The following is a 19955-nucleotide window of genomic DNA, read 5'->3' on the forward strand; positions in this document are numbered from 1 at the left end:
TTATTTTTCATGCAGTCTTTTGGCAAAATAAGTTGGCAGAACTCAAAACATTTAAGGCAATCAATTGTAATTTGAGTAATTTAAAAAGTTTAATAAGCAGAACTAGCAGATTTTTATTTTGTACTTATACATATTAATTGTTCTTAACTTGTAAAATGTTTGAGTACACTAATTTAGTTTCCCCAACCCTGCTCCTGAAGGACACCCAACACTGCACGTTTTCTTTGTCTCTCTAATCAAACTGATTCAACTCATCAGCTCATTAACCCATGTGATAATGAGCTGATGAGTTGAATCAGGTGTGTTTGATTATGGAGACTGAGGCTGCGTTCCAGTCCACTTTTAGACACGCACTTGCTTCCCTAAGCACTTCCCCTCGGGGGAAAGCATTTACTCTCCCTTTCGAGTGCCATCGGCAAAGCATGCTGGGAAATAGACATCCCAGCCGTTTCAGTTAAACTTAAGTTTGTCTAAATGAAAATAAATATTTTCATAAAACTCAAAACAATGAAACAGTTCAATTTACTTAAAATATATCAGTTCTGTGAACTTGAAAGAAAAAGAAAGTGCTAAATACTCATAAAAGTTAATTTGACTGAACTAATTAGTTTAATTTAAGTTTGTCCTACTCAAACCAGTTAATTATTTTGAGTGTTAGGGTTTACAGTGCATATATAATGTACTGTGAAATAAATAATTGGTGCATATAGCAAATCTCCACACAAGCACATTAAATCAAGGATTTTCTTTTTCTTTTGTTCTTTGATTAACATTAGCCTAACGTTGGCATCAGGTAGTTATACTGCTGTCAGTGTACGGATCTTAGGCCGACTGTTCACTTAAGACAAAACCGACTGTGTTTAAAGGGATATTTAGACATAATTGTGTGTATTTGTCTGTGCACTTTATGTGGCTCTTTGCACGCTTTGGATGTGTGCGCAGCTCAGAAAACAGCGCACATACAGAAGTGTTCTCTTAACGTAAAATAATGGCACTGACATTTTAAGAAATGTCAGTGCAAGTTGCTTTCAGTTAAAATAGATCAAAAATGCATTTTAGTCAAGGACAAAATAAGCCTTGTCTGTGAAACCGGGGGAAATACTTTTTATGGCCTTAAAGTTTTAAAATCTAATTTAAGACTTTTTAAGGATCCATGGGAACCCTGCTAGAGTAGCGTCTTTCATGTGTGTCAGTGATTCAGGTAGTGTGTCATTTGAATTTGCTTACCTACAGCTTCATCCTTCATCCAAGCCAGGAAGTAAACTATGACACCATGCACTGGAACACAAACAGATGAGACTGTAATAAGCATCAATTGTTGGGTTGTGTGAAAGCACTCTCTAAACAATTTCCCAATGAACTATGCATGTACAGTATACAACAGCCTCAATATTAGCTGCAGGGTAATCATCATCATCATCATCCTAGATGTTAAATATGAATCCCAGAACCTCCATCTCCTAGAGGTGAGGCAGCATCCATCTTGCTTCAGCTGGACACTGGATCCACTCTAATGTCTCTCATCCTTTTCCAATCCAGACATCCTTCACAAGCTGTAAAATAATTGCGGTTACTAAAACTATACATTCCTAGCCTGGGAAAACCCAGACCACTCTCAGTTGTAACTGAGTTAGGGTCTGGCAAAGCTCCATAGACAATTCATTTCCACAGGGGCGTCACCAACGGACGTCGGATAGATCTAAAACCAATCAGAGGGACGAATGTCCTGACGTATGCAGAGCGACGGAGAAACATCTCGAGACTCTCAGCAATTCTCTGTTTGTGTTAACGAAAATGACAATTTTAAATCGCTTGAAACAGACGCGATAGCTGATTCGAACGAGTGATGTTGTGATGTTCCACGGCGGCATCCATCTTTGTAATGTACAAAATCTGCGTCACCGTCTCTGCTCTGTCATCATCGTGTAAAGCCCGCCCCAACGTTTCTGATTGGTGCCGCGATTTCGACGGATTGGAAATGGGTTTCAATGGGCTCTTCGCCAGACCCACTTGCAGAGCAAATCTAAATTTGCCGGAAGTGGTCTGGGTTTTCCCAGGCTAATACATTCCTAGTATATAAAATCAATTTGACTAAATTCAATATTAATTCTGATATCTGATAAAGAATTGTCCATTTTACTAGTGAAAACCAAACAATCAAAAATGAATATCCATGCTTGCCATAGACTTTTCTGCGCACTGATTTGATTGGATATTTGTGTTGTTAGTCAATTATCTGTTGAAATGTCAATTCACCTTTGGCTAAGCCCCGCCCCCTTAGTTACTGTTGCTACCTCCGACAACTTCATCTGGGCTCTGGTTTGGTATCAACATGGCTTATGCTGTGACGGCTCTTCCTGATGAAATTTTATCAAACTTTTATAAAGAAGCAAATAAAGTGTCCGATAGAAGTAGGCAAAAGTGTCTGCAGCGTTCGAATGCTATATTCAAGACATACCGATGAAACGCAAGCAACAACAAGGCATCCAAATAGAGGCAAAAGCATAACGGTCACAGTCAAAAAATGAACCACAGCATATCCTAATGGAGACGGAGGCTGGGACTGACAATATCAGGAGAAACACTGTTCATGCAAAGCTGGGTAGGTCATTCACTTCTATAATCGTTATTATTTACAAAGCAAACGGACTACGCGAGTATAAAGTTGTATTTATTAGCAGCTTGTGCTAGCGTATCAACAATTAGGGCAGAGAACCGAAATCATAACCTAAACCAGTATAAAACTGTCTAACTAGTATAACTTCACAGTAAGGTTAAAACACAAAAGTGTGTTGTTGATCTTGAGGGGTTTTGCTGACTGAGGACGTCCACACAGTTTAATCCAAAGACGACACTTGTCAGTATTTAACTTTGGTTTTGGGAAGGGGAAAAAACGGACACCCCCCTCCAACCTCTCTTGGAAACGAGTATCTGTGTTACAAATGCCCCAGGCACAACGTTTAACCATATTTTTAATAAAACGACGACGTAATAGCCTGCCGAGACCAAAAATATGAGCCGCCTGCGTTGAAGTCAATGGAGCGCCGTGAAAAAGTGTCGGACCTCTGTGGGAGCTCGTTCGTGGCTGCGCTGTGATTGGTCAATCTACATTCTAGGGCGTGGCTTAGCCAAAGGCGAATTAGTGTGACATCTAAGATACATTTAGCTTTTAACCTTACTGTGAAGTTATACTAGTTAGACAGTTTTATACTGGTTTAGGTTATGATTTCGGTTCTCTGCCCTAATTGTTGATACGCTAGCACACGCTGCTAATAAATACAACTTTATACTCGCGTAGTCCGTTTGCTTTGTAAATAATAACGATTATAGAAGTGAATAGAGACCTACCCAGCTTTGCATGAACAGTGTTTCTCCTGATATTGTCAGTCCCAGCCTCCGTCTCCATTAGGATATGCTGTGGTTCATTTTTTGACTGTGACCGTTATGCTTTTGCCTCTATTTGGATGCCTTGTTGTTGCTTGCGTTTCACCGGTATGTCTTGAATATAGCATTCGAACGCACACTGCAGACACTTTTGCCTACTTCTATCGGACACTTTATTTGCTGCTTTATAAAAGTTTGATAAAATTTCAGCAGGAAGAGTCGTCACAGCATAAGCCATGTTGATACCAAACCAGAGCCCAGATGAAGTTGTCGGAGGTAGCAACAGTAACTAAGGGGGGCGGGGCTTAGCCAAAGGTGAATTCACACTGACTCACCAAAATTGGACAATAGAAGATTGGAACAAGTCCATGTCCATTCCTTTATGACCACAGTGTACATATCTTCTGATGGCTACTTCCAGCAGGATAACACTGGCACAAAGCTCAAATCATCTCAAACTGGTTTCTTAAAACTGGTTACCCAAATGGCCTCCACAGTCTCCAGATCTCAATAGAGTCCCTTTTGGATGTGGTGGAACGGGAGATTCGCATCATGAATCTGTTTGATGCTATCATGTCAATATGGACCAAAATCTCTGAGGAATGTGTTTCTTGTTGAATATGTCACGAATAATTAAGGCAGTTCTAAAGGCAAAAGGGGGTCCAATCCAGTAGCTAGGTGTAGGCTACCTAATCAAGTGACCAGTTTTTTTTTTTTTTTTATGAATTCAAGACTGTCATAAAAAAAAAGAGAACATATCTTACCTTATAATAAGGTAAGATATGTTCTCTTTTTTTTTTTTGGTGAGCAAAGTGCAAGTTTAAGATTATTCTAATTGTGAACATATGTAGCCTACTTTGCGCTTGTTGAAGTGACACACTGACTGTTGTCATCATCAATCTGTAGTAACCTATGGCTAAACTAGTTCAGAAGGCAGCAAATAGCAGAATCAAAAAAAAAATTAATCGATTTTTAAACACCCAATTAATCAGGAGGACAGTTCGGAGAAAATCAAAATATATTCGATAGGCCATGCTGCATGATAAAAACATAATAAATTCATTTCGGATAAATGTGAATAAAAACGATAATGACCTCCGTCAGAAACTTTAGGAAATTTGTGATTTTTATGTACCGGGCCCGGTTATTATATTTTTGACATAGGTCTTCCACCGTTTTGTCGTATTAACTGGTAAGTAAATATGCCATTTTGGCGGAAACTTTTAGCGCGGTAAGAAGGTCTCCATTTTATGACATCATCGTCAAACAAGCCGCGCGCCAGCTCGTCTGCTCGACTCAAGCAAACCATATCACCAAACAAACGGTAAGAGTTAATCGTAAAACATATATTACACTTTCTCATTTAGTGCACACAACGAAACTTTTGTTAATGAACATACTCTACTGCCCATGGAGTGTTTTGTTTCTTTTTGTGGATATTAGTTTGTCTAATTTCGTGAAAGGTGTTGACGTTTGCAGGATTAAATAAGGTCGAGCTCATGTATAGGCAGCTGAATTTAACTGTAAGACTTCGTTTATATGTAACTATGCAACACATAAGGTTAAAGCCTGTTTTCAGATGAGTGAGAGTTAGATTGTGAGATTGCGCTTCACCTATTCTCCACTAGAGGGTGTTATAAGCACGGGATTGTTGGTTGCTGGCTGGTAGGTTAATTGATGTAACGACATGTGTTCTTCTGGAATAGCCGAAGTGTACAGTATTATAGTTTTTCTTAATTGCTAAAACACCAAATCCCATTCTGTGAACCAAATTCTCAATAGGTTAAACCAATTTGACGATTAAATCACACTTTCTGTAAAACATTAAACAAGTTTAGGTAGTTAAAACACTGTTTGCAAATCTCATGCACTATTTTTTTGCAAAACTCTAAACACATTCTCACTTACTAAAAAAAACATTTCGCACTGTGATGCACTAGTGTTTCAAAACGCTGAACACATGCAGGCAAAAATTAAACGACTAGGCTACAACACAGTTGTCATCGTTTACACACGACTCAAAATTGTTCACACTTATTTCTTATGATGTGTGACCAAACCAACTGTACCTAATGCAAGTCAGTCCGTTCAGAGTGCTAAAATGGACTCAAAATGTTGCACTGAATGTTGATACTAACAATGGATGGAAACAATAGGAGGGAGAGGAGGAAGAATTATTTGTGTAAAGTGGTGAACAAGAAGGATCAGGACGAGAAAGAGCAAGGTGTGTGGAGAAGGTTGTCAAGGCTGGATCTGCTTTAGTGTTTTTCCCTTAGCCTGCAGATATTGTCTGTGATGTGGACAAAGTCCTCCGGCCGGACCCAACATGAAGACATGATGCTGAAGCAGAATCAATCTCTCTCACTGACCTTGATTTTACAGTTGCACAAGTCTTCTGAGTGTACTGTGACATGCTTTTCATTTAGAGTTTTTACCTTTTTGGCTTTTGCAGTTGGGTCATTATTTTCACAGTATGCAAGTGCTGAATATACAGACATTCAATACTATACAATATTCAGTACAATACTGTACTTGCAGTGCATACAGTAATGGGCTGTTAATCGATTAGCCTAATCGCATCCAAAATAAAAGTTTGTATTTACATAATAAATGTGTGTGTGTACTGTATAATTATTTTATATATAAATACACACACATGCTTGTGTATATTTCAGAAATATTTGCATGTATATAGATTTATATATAATTTATATTATATATTAAATATATAAATAACACATTTTTCTTAAATATATACATGCACGTGTATATATATATATATATATATATATATATATATATATATATATATATATATATATATACACAAAATAATTATACACAGTACACAAACTTTTATTTTGGATGCGATTAATCGGTTCACAGTATACAATTCATTCACCTTACTACTGTAAGTTGTCATATACTTTTTTTACGTAATTGCAAAATGTTTACTTTGTTACAATATACTTTTTTTCTGTAACTGCGTGCTTTGGATTCTGTGTTCCCCATTTATTTGATGTAGTGTCTAAAGGAGTGATCTGTAGTCAGTGTTTATAATATTGACTCGCTGTGATCTGAAAGCACTGTTGATTTTGAGCACAGATCAAATGGTTTTGAGGCAATTGTTTGATTTTGCCAGAAGAGTCAGATGTTCTGTAGCTTGAAGATTTGGTTTTGTGTTAAAGGTTTCGACAAAGTGGGTGATGGTTTCGAGAAATGTGTTCTAGCAATTCAGAAAAACTGTAATTAATGTGTATTGCTTATATACATATTTAATAAGTTTTTTGGATTCTGGAATTAAAGGAATAGAGAGCCAGGAATTATTTGGGAGCTTATAATTAGAACTGGTCTAATGGTTTTGATTGTTGCTTTGTGTGCTCAATATGTTATTGAGGACAATAAGAAGGGCTTGTTATCTAATATTTATTCATTTATTTGTTTGTTTGTTTTCTTGTACAAGACCGTTTAAACTGACACGAACTGTCCGATCTGGATTTTCCCGCTTCGCTTGTCTTTGTGAGCAATTGGTCTTAGTTTGCTGTATCCTCTCTCCTCCACGGCCATCAAATATACATGTATGAAATATGAATGAATGACAGCCTTGTTTTTTTCAGCAGCAGTGAGTGTGCTTTTTCTGCCCGTGACCCGTGACCCTGTTGTGTAGTATTTTCTAGTCACCACTAGAGAGCAGACTCCGTTGCCCTATAACGCTACTGGATTGAAGTTACGCACAGAGAACGCCATAATGACTGACTTGTTGTGTGTATTTTCTGTAAAACGGTTCCCTTTAGCGAGTCAGAAAGCCATCTTTGAAGTGCACGTACTGTTGAGTAGGAGCACTGTTGTGGAGTTGATCTGTGGCTGCATTACCAACTAGAAGCCGAAATGAACCCAGGTCATTGTGATAAACTAATAGACGATTGAGGGGCTGTCAATCATGCGAATAAACTGCTGCTTAACACCAACTGAATGCCAAAGACTCTGAGCGTTTCAAACAGCATGAATGATACATTCACAGTGGATTTTCACCTGCTGGAAAGTATGGGCTCAGCTTCTGTTCATAAAAAGCAGAACCTTTTGTGACGTTTAATTTATTTAATTATTGATTATAGACTGCTCATTTGTTTACAGGTAGGCTACTATTAAACTATCGACCTATAAGATGTAGCCTATTATAATTAGGCCTAGTTATTAATTATATATATATATATATGTATGTGTGTGTGTGTGTGTGTCTGTATACAGTATACGTGTCTGTATGTATATTAGGGGTGTAACGGTACGCAAAAATTACGGTTCGGTACGTACCTCGGTTTTAAAGTCACGGTTCGGTTCATTTTCGGTACAGTAAGGGAAAGAAATGCAAACATTAAACTGCTGGTTGTTTGAATGTTTACTATAAACTTTTTTTTTGTTACAATTTGTTTACACTTTTTAAACACTTTTTTTTATAAAATATAATATATATATTTATTATTAACGTTTTAATATTATATATATATATATAATATTAAAATATATATATTTAATAAAATAAAAAATAATAAGGAATAAAATACAGCTGCAAAGTTCTCCACTAAATAAAATACTCTCAAACCAATATCACATAGAATATAATGAATAATATAAATAACTATGGATTACAGACAGTGAGTGCAGCATTACCAATCCCAGCTTGTATGTAGTTCTCAAAGAGCTTTGTAGATATGCGCGTTGCACTTGAGCTTGAGCGCGTGAATTATTATATATTTTTTTTTTAACCACTTCAGTGGAAATCCCGCCCTGCAGCCGATTTCATTGGTTTAGGTTACAGTGACGGGTAGGTTTAGGGATCAGGTGATTGTTTGACATGAGCATGACCAATGAAAACTTTAGAGTCAGCTGCAGGGCGGGATTTCCGCTGAAGTGGTTTGGAGCATAGACATCATATAGATAGACGCCCTATCGACCGCGACTGCCTATTAGCGCGGTCGAGCCGTGGAGCCGCCATCTTACACCGGTCACCCGCTCCACTCAGTGTAATCTGTATGGCAGGTGCAATGAGCTGTCAGCGCATTTAATTAATCATACCTCACTGAATACCGAACTGATTTTCACGCGGGGTTTTTTTCTGCAAATGTCATTCATGTAGCTATGATACAGGACACATGGTTCGGCATATTTTAATATTCATAGTAGGCTTAACAGTAATATAATATTCTGATATCAGATATAAAGTGACCAGACGTCCAAAATCTAAATATGTGATGTAGGATATAAGGTATTTTATAAATCATACACTGTAAATATGATAAAGAAGCAGAAACAGATAGTTTCAGTAAAGTAAGATATTTTAATAAGTTGAAGAAACAATAATGATGTGACACACACATACACATATACATACACTTACTCTCTCTCTCACACTCACACACACTCGATTTGCGCATCGCCGTCATGTGTGTATTAAAGTTAACGTTACACAGGTAAGTTAAAGTTATTAACTTACATAGATTGCTTCCTGATATCACGTGCGCAAACACAAATAACCTATATGTATATATGTATACTACAGGGCCGTTGAATGCTTGTATCTGATAACCGAGAAGCTCTTGTAATTATTACTTTACCCAACCTCTCCATGCCGAGTGATGCAGTAAACACAGCCTAGCTAACGTTAGCTGGCTACGATTTCTGTACAGTAATATCGAAGATCCTTGCTCCTTCTCAATTATCTGGTAATATTCTATTCACAAAATACAACCAAAAGTACGGTAATGTTAAAAATTACTTGTGAAAAGTAATCCCGGGCCCTATATTGCGATGGTCCGCCGATTAGAACAGGAAAATGCTCCACAGTGCTCTGGAATCTAACTGCTGCTAAGCAACGAAACTAGGAGTACGACCGGTTTAAGATGGCCGCCGTATTTCTCGGTGCCCAGCGGCCAATAGGGCATCTAGTCTCTATATAATATCTATGGTTTGGAGGGAAAAAAAATTCACGCGCTCAAGCGCAAGTGCAAGTGCAACGCGCATTATCTACAAAGCTCTTCGATATCTATGGCAACACAACGCGGAGACTTCCGACACTTAATATGTTCGTGTGGAAACTCGGAATTGACGTATGTTCCGCACACTAAACTAGCCTAATTTACGTGAAAGATTGCATTCGGTACACATGTGCACCGTACCGAAAGTCCTGTACCGAAACGGTTCGGTACGAATACATGTACCGTTACACCCCTAATGTATATATATGTTTGTACATGCGTGTGTGTGTGTGTGTGTGGTATGTATGAATGATACATTAATAGCCTTTTCTATGATTGGCCAGTTTGTTGCGATTGTTGAAGTTATTTACTGAATTGAATAATTACTTTAAAGGTGTTAACTGTAATCTTACACTGCAAAATAATAACTTGCAAATGATTCAATTCATCACAATTATTTAATGAATGAAGCACACAAAAAGGAAGGACAAAGCGCTAAAACTGACAATTAATCTGCATAATCACAATTAATCGTCATTTCATAATCGTGACAGCCCAACATGTGTGCCATATTCGAGTCTGCGAGGTGCTAATAAAAATATTACTGTTACTGTATATATGGTAATATATCACATTGGAGTTGTGATTGGGGTATGACATCGTATATAGGCTACTATGACATATCAGACTTTTTTGTGTTCAGATTGCATTGGCTGTGCTCAACTCGGTCTGTCGCTTTCTCATTTACAGACTATAGGCGGGTGTGCTAGAAGCATACATTGTCCTCTCCCAGGCCGGACGCTATGCAGACAGGCCGTTAAACGCACACATTGATCCAGAGCTCTACTGCAGTCTTTTAAACTGATAGGCCACATATTCAGATTGAGAGAGAACTGTGTTTGCCTTTACATCAGATTTGATGTCCTTGCCTCTAGAAGTGTATATGTTGACCACCAGTGCATGTGTGAGTGTGTCTTTGCATGGATACATTTGATTGTTTCTCTTTGAAGCATGTGTTACCCTTGTTTATGTAAAGTGTGTTAGTGACTTGTGAGCTAATTTGTCTTGTCCCGCTGTCGCTCTCTCGCTCTGTCTTTTTCGGTCTCTCTACGCTGAAGGAAGGAGGTTATCCTTAAACTTATTAGTGCAGGTGCAGTGCATTGAAAATCCATTCAGTGCTGCTGTCACAGCAATTCTGTTCCATTGAATTAAGTGGGGTCAATCCAGCAAATCAAAAAGATTACACTGGGCTCTATAAAGAGCAGGATGACACAAACATTCTCACACATACAAACACGACACTCTCAAATACACTGACAGATAAAGTGAATAATGCAGTTGGTGGCTATGCATTGCATTGCCAGTAGTGTACCAGTTGTGAATTTGTGTGGATGTAGTGAAACTATCACTGTTGTTCAATACAATGACCCTGAGCATAAATGCTCAACTGTCTAAAAAGAAGCAGAATAATTAGACAAAACATGAACCTGAAAAACTGAAAGTTCTGTCATTTACTCATTATCCTGCTTTTTATTATACTCATGACATTATTCACTGATAATCTTGGTCACAATCCATGCATGGGAAGCTTACATTTTGATGTCAATGAAAAAAAATACAACACATAAATGTTAAATAATATTTATCAGTAATGATAATCCTAATTTAACAGTTTTTGTAAATGATTTTTGTGTAAATGTTGTGTAATTTTTTTATTATTATAAACGTTTACATTTTACTATAGTGTTAATTCCAAACACAAAATAAACCACATGCATCCTATGAGATAAATCAGATATATACAAAATAAACATATTATATTACAACTTACAATTGCACAAAACCAAAGTCTGTTAATGCACAAGTGAACTTAGTCATGAAGATGACTTGGATGCGCTTATCCCGTGACAACACGGACACATTTTTATAAATGAATCAAGGTATTTGACTGTTGCTGAAATACTTCTCTCTATAGAGACACGAACAGCATGTTGATTAGTCTGAGTGTGTGAGTACACTGTGACCTTTAGGACAGCGCCGTCAGCACTAACATCCACCTGTCTGATTATTGCCCCTGTCATTTCCTTAAACTAATGTGTCACACTCCGACTGCTGTTTGAAGGACGCTGTGTAGCATGTGTGTATCTTCTAATTCTATAACTGTCCATGTATTTGGTGTGTGTGTGGGAATAGGCTGAGCTGGTTTAATTAATTAAATGTCCTGGCTCATTGATCCTCTGCTAATTCAAGTCTGTTCTCTCATATTTATGTGCCTGCCGATAGTACAAATGGAACAATTATTACTAAATGATTTTATTACAGATTCTACGTTCTCTGCGTTTTGTTGTGTGTAAGATGAAATATTACATAAATATTTAGTCATTTTTTACATTTGCCCATAGCTCATGAATATTAACAAGGTTATCCTGAAATATGATCTTGCTAACACTTTACAATAAGGTCTCATTTATGGTTAATGTATATTGACTAACATGAACTAATAGTGAGCATTGGGAAATATTTTAAACATTTATTAGTCTTTGTTAATGTTACTTAATAAAAATACAATTCTTCATGTTACATGTCAAAATACATGTCTTCATGTCATCTTCAAGATTGTTCATGTCCGTTCATAGTGCAACTTTTGATTAAAAAAATGTTAACACTAATTAAAATAACTTCTGTAGACATGTTGTTCATTCTTAATTATCTTTTTTTTGTGTAACATATGTATATAATATGAACTGTTCCACCACAACCACCTCAAAAGGAAAGTAAACAATGTGTTTCTGTTATTAAACCTCTAATATTATTGGCGTACACATTTTCATAGTAAACATTCTTAATGGGTTTTAAAGTTTGAAATTATATTCTCTGTGCTTTAAATTGTATTTAGCACTGTATAATTCTTTCATTGTTTCTGAGAAAGAAAGGGAGAGAAAAATAGTGAAAGAATGGAGGAGAGGAATAGAACACTTTGTCGTCTCGTTGGCAGAGTTGTTGTGACTTTGGATCAGTGCCTAGTGACTTAACCATCAAGTGTTTCTAAAATTAGCCTCTCTTGCAGAATTTTCCATAATCCAGTTGACTTTTTTCCCCCCCTTTCCCTTTATTTAACCTCTTTTCTTTCTGTCTTTGATGTTCAGTCGGGTAAATCACTAAGAATGAATTGTGCCCACTGAGCGTTGTTTATTTGTGATGTCCCTGTTGGTTCAGCACCTGAATCACTAATTATGTAAATCAGCTGTAAACATGACCAAAAACTTAGAACTGTATTCAGGTTGCACTGCACAATATATCTTGTAAGCCTCTTGTGGAGGATGCAGTGTACTATGAAGATGTACTGTACTTGTGCTGAAATATCACACACGAGAGTAACACAACACAGGTTAAAACAGTATTGTCATTTCTCCTTCTCTTCTGGTATTTCACAACATACTGACAATGTCCTGAAATGATGGTTTTGTTCTGTTTAGAGAAGTGTACCTGCTGCAGAAGAAGCTCACACTGCTTTCTATCCCACAGTCCCCTTCTGCGGGCCTTACTGTATGCCTAGCTCCCATAGAGAAGGAATTGGGAAACCCTGCTCACTTTGTTCCAGTGGGCACATTATTTTAAGTAGTTTGGATTCCCCAGTGAAGCAGTCCTTTTGAAATGGCACGATTGATGTAACATTCCTCTCTACAAGAATAAAAAGCTTCACAAACATGGTTGATCCGGTTCCTGAGACTTTATAGCAGAACACAACTAGAGCATAATTGCTCTGTGGTATTCATATCATATTTTGTTAAATAAACATGGATATATTTGCAACTGTATTTATAATGTGTTTACAGGAGTTGCAAATTAAATATGAACTCTTTTTCTTTTCTTTTTTGTTGTTCTTGTCCTCAGGCTGAACTAATAGGCAGATGGCCACGATCAGACTCCCGGATGGATGAGTGGAAGTGGCTGCTCTCAAACACGGCATAGAGGGAGCATAGGGTAAGATGTGGCACTTTTACTAAATTCCCATCAGTGCGATCAGTCTTGGCTGGTCCCTGGAGCGTGCGATCACGTGATCAACTGCTGAATTCAAATGTGCTTTTGCGCTTTGGCTGGCGCTGAGCCAGAGCCTGACGCACTCAACTCTTGTCATATATGATAACCATTCAGTTTTCAAACACATCGTCTTTATTTTAGGTTTCAGACATTGAGCTCTCTTCATATCAGCTCGCGAGTAAACCTGTTCTGAGCTCGCGCTGTGCTGTTTAGTATTGGTCCGAGCTGATAAACTGTCCGTGCTACGCAGCTCAAACAAGAAGTGCAGTTTCATTCTGCTTTCGTTTCATTTGCCGTTTGATGTTTTTCATATGTGAAATTGTAGCTCTTATAAGTTGGGCAACGCGGTGGTCGCACCAGTGCGACCTCTTACAAATTTAGTTGCACCGGCAAGAAAAAAGGTAGCAAAATGCAACCATTTGGTCGCAGTCTGGAGCCGGAGCAGGAATTCATAGCCCCCGGGTAATAGTTGGTGCTAACCCCACTTCTAAATAAGTGTGAAACGTTCCTTTACCCCGAGGTTAAAAGCTAAACGAAAATCTGGGGTTAAGCACTTTGCGCTGCAACGATAACAAGGTGTTAAAGCCCTTAACTTGTGTATCAGCCACATAATAGAAGCCTCGTCAATTCAGTCACTGATGACTTCCTCCCTTCATATTGTTTGTGTACTCGCTAAATTTGAGAATAATGCATCAGTATCATTAGGTCCATGTTAATGTGAAGCTGGAGTCTCTGCATTATCGAACTCACATAATGTATTAAATTTGATGCTGGAGATCTATCCAGATTGAAATTGATGAGGTTCAGAATTGTTCTGGCTGACTGATGGAGTCAAACTGCTGTGGGTGAGCGTGCGGACAAGCTGAAGTCATAAATCTCAGTATGAACCACATCATTGTGGCTTTACGATGGATTCAAACTCAATTGATGTCTGTTGGAGAGCGAAAGAGAGAACTATGATCAAAGTAAATCATGATGTTTTGTGTCACACAAACATAAAAAAAACTAAAAACAATCACAGTACAAGAAAAGCGACAACATATCAGTGCAAACTGCCTGTTTGTGTGTACCAACTGTCAGCGAGTGTGTGTTTGTGTGTGTCTGAAGAGGATGAGCTGCGACCAGAGCAGCGGCAGCTGCTGTATCTGTGATGCGGTGTGTGGAATGGGAAACAGGGAGAGTAATGGGAAGAATTTCTCCAATTTGGTTCCCTATTGATTTCTTCTTCTCTCCTTTCCCTGTCCTCTCAAAGTCGCATGGCAAGAAAACCACTAACATACAAGATTTTTTCTGGTTATGGGTGTGTTGACAAGAGCGGAAGGGAAAAGACAACGAGGCTGTAAGGAAGTTGTAAACAGGCTGACTTGAGCATTAAGGTAATTTATCGTGTTAATTGTCTCAAAAATAAAAGGTTCAGTCATCATCTCACACAACAGCTGTGAGGTAACTCAGGCCTGTTGTCTGACAGAAGAAAGTGGTGCCTGTTAAAGCTCCCGTGTCAGCAGTCTTGTAGTAAAACTGCTAAAATAGTGGGTCAGTTTAAAATCTTGATTAATTTATCATTAGATTAGGGAGTGTGATGCGCATGGGTGACAAAGTTTAAACGCGCACTGTGACCCGCTGTGGGGTTGAATCCCTGCCCAGGTCTGGAGAAACTCAATTGGTAATTTTCAGAGTGGGTGAGCCGATCGGCTAATAAAATCAGCAGTTCTCAAAGACATTACGCCGAGGAATCTGAAGGAAAAAGTGCAGACTTCTTGATCCTGATGTTTTCTTGAAGGTAATGATATATTAAGGAAATAAGGTATATGGCTGCTGGGCTTGCTGCGATAGTCAGTGTTACCGGTGTTACACAGTGTTCAGACCCGATTACATTACTTGCCCACCACGGCACCGCCCCCCACCGTCATTTAGATTTTTTTATACTAATGAAAATAATTTTAGTTGGAGAACAGACACTACAATCAAAAAATAAACGTGTCCGCCCAATTCAGCGTGAGCCAACGAGTGTCGGGTGCACAGGCATTCATAAGCGACCTTCCCCCCTGTGATACTGGTATTACCGGAAAATATCCTCACCGTCACATCCCTAATGGCTGACTTTATCAGTTTTGTTTTGAGTTTGCGCTTGTAAGTCTGTGATCGCCAAGTCTGCTGTCGCTGGTGCGTCTAGTAGTAAATGGGTAATAATTAGAAGTTGCTCAGGGAAATTGGAAGTAAAGGATGAACTGTCAGTTTAAATTTATTTTATCGCCTTGGGTTGGGATCTATGAGGGGATTAAACAGGTTGGCTTTACTTGGCTTGAACTTAATTCTTTTTCATGATCCTTATCTCAAACTCGAAATCCCAGAGTTCCTCACTCAGAAATAAAGTTTTTAAAAAACAAATGCTGAAAACATTAACATCTTATTATGTTACTTTTTTTTTCTCCAAATAATTAAAAGGGCATGTTAAAGTGTATTAAAAAAAGCAACGGAATTTGAGTTAACACATAAAACATGTTATTGATAGAAAATGACTGATGTGTGAAATGAAATGACTTATTTAAATTGAGTGTAAATAGTGGTGCTGCAGGTACTGTTTGCACCAATTATACACTACCTTTATAAAATAGAAGACCGTTATTAATTGTAATAATATTACCGTATTTTACTGAATTTCGGATCAAATAATTGCAGACTTCTTTCAAAAACATTATATAATCTTACTTTTGAATGGTAGTGTATATAAAAATAGCATCTTGTTTACAATATGTGCAAATAGTGATAGATGCTATTCACACAAAGTAATATCTGAGCAGTTGTGGGCAGAGTTAGTGAAAAGTACCTTTGCCAACATGATTGGCTATTTGCACACTGTGTAGTGTAGCACTGCCTATAAGAAAACCGCAATACAGTTTAAACCAGAACAGAAAAAAAATCGCCATTTACGCACTATGACTTTCAAAACATGACTTCAGGATTGTTTATAAGCACATACCTCCATCTGTCTTTTTTGTCTTCCACATTTTCTGTCTCACAGTGTGTTGTTGGTTAAAATGTTCCTCTCATATTTCACCTCTGCAGGTGTAAAGGAGGCTGCTACCTTCTGCACAACTGATATTTCTTTACAGACGAGAAAATGTGTTTCTTTACACATTTTTGTCTGATGAGATGGTCAAGGTGTTTGTGTGCGTGTGAACTGCTGTCTGCGTTTGGTCTCCGTGGCCCTCAGTCTTGTCCTTTATTTCACTGTCCTTGCTAAATGGGCCTCAGATTGTATGTGTAACACTGTGTCCTAATTACACGCGCCGCGACACGCGATAAAATAGATATTTTCCATGTTAATCAGAGTTTTTGTCCTAACAGCGACACGCGGCGAATCTATTTTAGAAACTGTTTGTATTTTTCTGCGACGTTGCACTGGCACAACAAACACAAAGTGTGGCAATGATAATCTCAGCCAGGTATGTGCTTTATTTAATGTTAAAAGCGTGTAATGTGATTTTGAATATCATTTAGTGCTCCAGATTTGTAGCTGTAAAAGCAACAATGGATAATTCACCTCAGATCTTGAAATGAAACAAATGGAAACAAGAACGCTCAAACTGTAAAGAAATAAATGAAGTATTTGACAGATTGTTTTAGTAACTCAGTAGCCTATGTATTTGAATACTGTTTAAATGGTGTAATATTTGTGAATTTGATTATGTAGTCTATCCATTTTCTTGCGATTGCCATCAAGATTACTCTGCTGTGCACTTGACGCGAGAATCCGCCCACACGCTTTTCTGATTGGCTGTGGGTTTTGATTGATTTGTACGCATCTCGCAGTCGCTTCGTGTCTAGTGTGGACAGACAAATTATTTGTCGCTGGATCTCATCACACCTGATCTGGTTAGGACACGGTGTAAGGCTTGTTTCATCCTGAAAGCACAAACCGCACATATGAGAAGCAGCTCCATCCTCTAAACACACATACTCTCTCTATGGCTGTTATGCGCACATACTTGTCATGTAGTCTATTACGATTCAATATCAGATTTAAGAAGTGTGTGTGTGTTTGCTCCTGTCAGTGGCAGAGAGCAGCTGGTGTGTGAAGGAGGACGGAGACAGAGGATAGGCAGCATTAGAGGAGTGGAGCGGCAGAATTTAGTGCTTGGTTACTTCACTAGCTCTCTCTCTCTCTGCTCCTCTTTCCTTTAGGGTCCTGTTCTCTCCCTCAGAGAGGGAGTGAGAGTGAAACAGTGCCGATCCAGTTTTTTTTTTTTTTTTTACAGTGCCCAACCTCCATAATGCAGAGCTGTGTAACTGCATTTTATAGAGCTTAACCATGCAACTCCAAAACCTTCAGGAGATTTACCATACAAAGGCAAATCAGAAACAAGGTTACGTTGTTACAGAAGTCAATCTGTTGTTACTTTATTTAGTTAGTGTGTGCGTGTGCATGTGTGTGTGCCTGATGTGTAAAACCAATGTACGCCTTTCACATTCCAATTGAAATACTGTATACCGAATTGTGTGGACGTCATTTTTGACCAAGTGGTCATACCAAGCTTGCATTTATTATTCCAAGCCTATTATTCAGTTAGGGCTGTCACTAACAATTATTTTGTTATTGGAGTAATCTGTTGATTATTTTGTGATTAATCTAGTAATTGATTTTTTTTTTTAAAGTAAACAATGACCATCATAAATTAAAATTGTTAACCGTTGCCAGTGCGCCGGCGCACTGAAGCGTTTTTTTGTTTAAATAGTTTAAAGTTACTATCAGATTTAATGTTATTACCTTGACAAACTATACATCATTAAAAAGATATAAGACTCAAGTTTCAGTATTTGACAACTATTGTATTCTAGGAAACTTATGGTGACAGTTATGTCTTAATTTGTGTCAGGAGTTATGTAATGAAATAATTAGTCGATACCTTTAATATGAATTATGAGCGTCAGCCGCTCCCATTCAGAAAAAAACCTCCTGTGCTGTCGTCATGACACAGAGGATATTTTGTAGAATGTCGGTAACCGAACAGTTGATGGGACCCATTGACTTCCATAGTATAGAAAAGATACCATGGAAGTCAATGGGGTACAATAATTGTTTGGTTGATTCTTCAAAACATCATCTTTTGTGTACAGCCGAAGAAAGACATTCATACAGGTTTGGAACAACTTGAGAGTGAAAAAATTATGGCAACCTTGTCATTTTTGGGTGAACTGTCCCTTTAATTTAACCTCAGTCCCCTGACCTTAAAGCCATTGAAAACCTCTGGGAAATTATAAAACTCAGTTGTGATATGTCATGCAGGTGTTCCAATGAAGCAAAACTTTGGGAAGAACTTGAGGGTTGAGCAATACACATATATACATAACTAAACAAAGTCGCTGCTGTAATCAAAAACAAGGGAGAACCAACAACATATTAATAACAGATTACATTGTAGTCAATGCTTTATTGTAGTAAATGTTTAATATGCCTTTTTTCATAATACAATAAACCCCATATTTTATTATATCCTGGGGTTTGCCTTTCTTAACAAATAATTTTGTATTTTAATACCTTAACCAAGTAGTGTATTCTTCTTCCCAATATACTGTAACATACTACTCATATTTTGATTAGTTTAATAGAACCTGGAGCGTCAAAGCAAATATTGTACAAATAGCCCCTCTGGACATCACTTCTGGCCACTACTGTACGTATTTGAACAGTTTATTCACACTTACAGTAGGTGTAAATTAGTAATTTAATCAGAAAAAAAATAGTATCAAAGTTAGTGGAAAGTGGTGTAGTTGTTGATACCAGTCATTTGGCAACCAGAAAGTGTCCAGAAACCTTTTTTTTTTAAAGAGTTAATCTTTTTTTTTTTTTTTTTTTTTTTACATTTTGTTATTCTTACAAATGTAATTTTTGTGAAATATGTTGCTTGAAAAGTATGCTAGTGCTATCTTAGATTTTACATTCAACCTCAAAACGAATTTTCTGCCAATCTTTTGGATTTATCTGCCTCAGTCTCTATCACTCGTGTTCTCTTATTCTCTGTATCTTTTTCTCAGTATTGTCGTTTGGCTGCAGTGTAGTTCACCCTGTGTCCCTGCCAATGTCACTGTTCAGTTCTTTAGCGTTCTTTCTCTTCCTCTCTCTCTCTCTCTGTCCCACTCGGTCTCATGGGATGCTTTGTCGGTGGCGGTCGGCTGAAGGACGTAACGTGGTGCTCTGCTCTATCTCTCCTGGAGTCTGGAGGAGCTGTGTGTGTGTGTGTCAGTGTGAGAGAGACACATGATTCTCTGCTCTGTCAGGACCAGCTGTAGATGTACAACTTCATGATTGCATTAGACAATAGTCAAGAGGGTTTGTTTTCAGCTGTGTGTGTAGTTGTGATGTGACAGGCAGTAAACACAGGCTCAGCAGCAAGTTTGTGTGTGTGTGTGTGTGTGTGTGCGCGCGCATGTTATAGAGATGTCGGCATTTGAAGAGCCTTATGTTGTCAGGTGCTGTATGTTGTCTCAAAGTTGCACGGAAGTGTGGTGTTGACCTCAGTAGGTGGTTGAATTTTTATTAGGGATAAAGTTATTTTT

At 37.9% G+C, this 19955-nt stretch overlaps 2 protein-coding genes across 10 annotated transcripts in view; both read left to right on the forward strand.

The window, feature by feature from the left end:
* pofut1 (protein O-fucosyltransferase 1) overlaps window positions 1–19955 on the forward strand; it is a 328122-nt gene that overhangs the window by 62338 nt on the left and 245829 nt on the right. The window lies entirely within an intron of this gene.
* gata5 (GATA binding protein 5) overlaps window positions 4610–19955 on the forward strand; it is a 130510-nt gene continuing 115164 nt past the window's right edge. For 4 of the 9 annotated variants that reach the window (XM_079587809.1, XM_079587811.1, XM_079587806.1 and 1 more), the window contains exons 1-2: window positions 4610–4708; window positions 13251–13340. The gene's annotated coding sequence lies outside the window, so the exon portion shown is untranslated. The remainder of the gene's footprint in view (window positions 4709–13250; window positions 13341–19955) is intronic. The other 5 variants (XM_079587808.1, XM_079587803.1, XM_079587804.1 and 2 more) reach the window with 3 other exon arrangements.

The sequence above is a fragment of the Phoxinus phoxinus genome (assembly GCF_949152265.1).
Source record: "Phoxinus phoxinus genome assembly, chromosome: 18".
NCBI classification, from domain to species: Eukaryota; Metazoa; Chordata; class Actinopteri; order Cypriniformes; family Leuciscidae; genus Phoxinus; species Phoxinus phoxinus.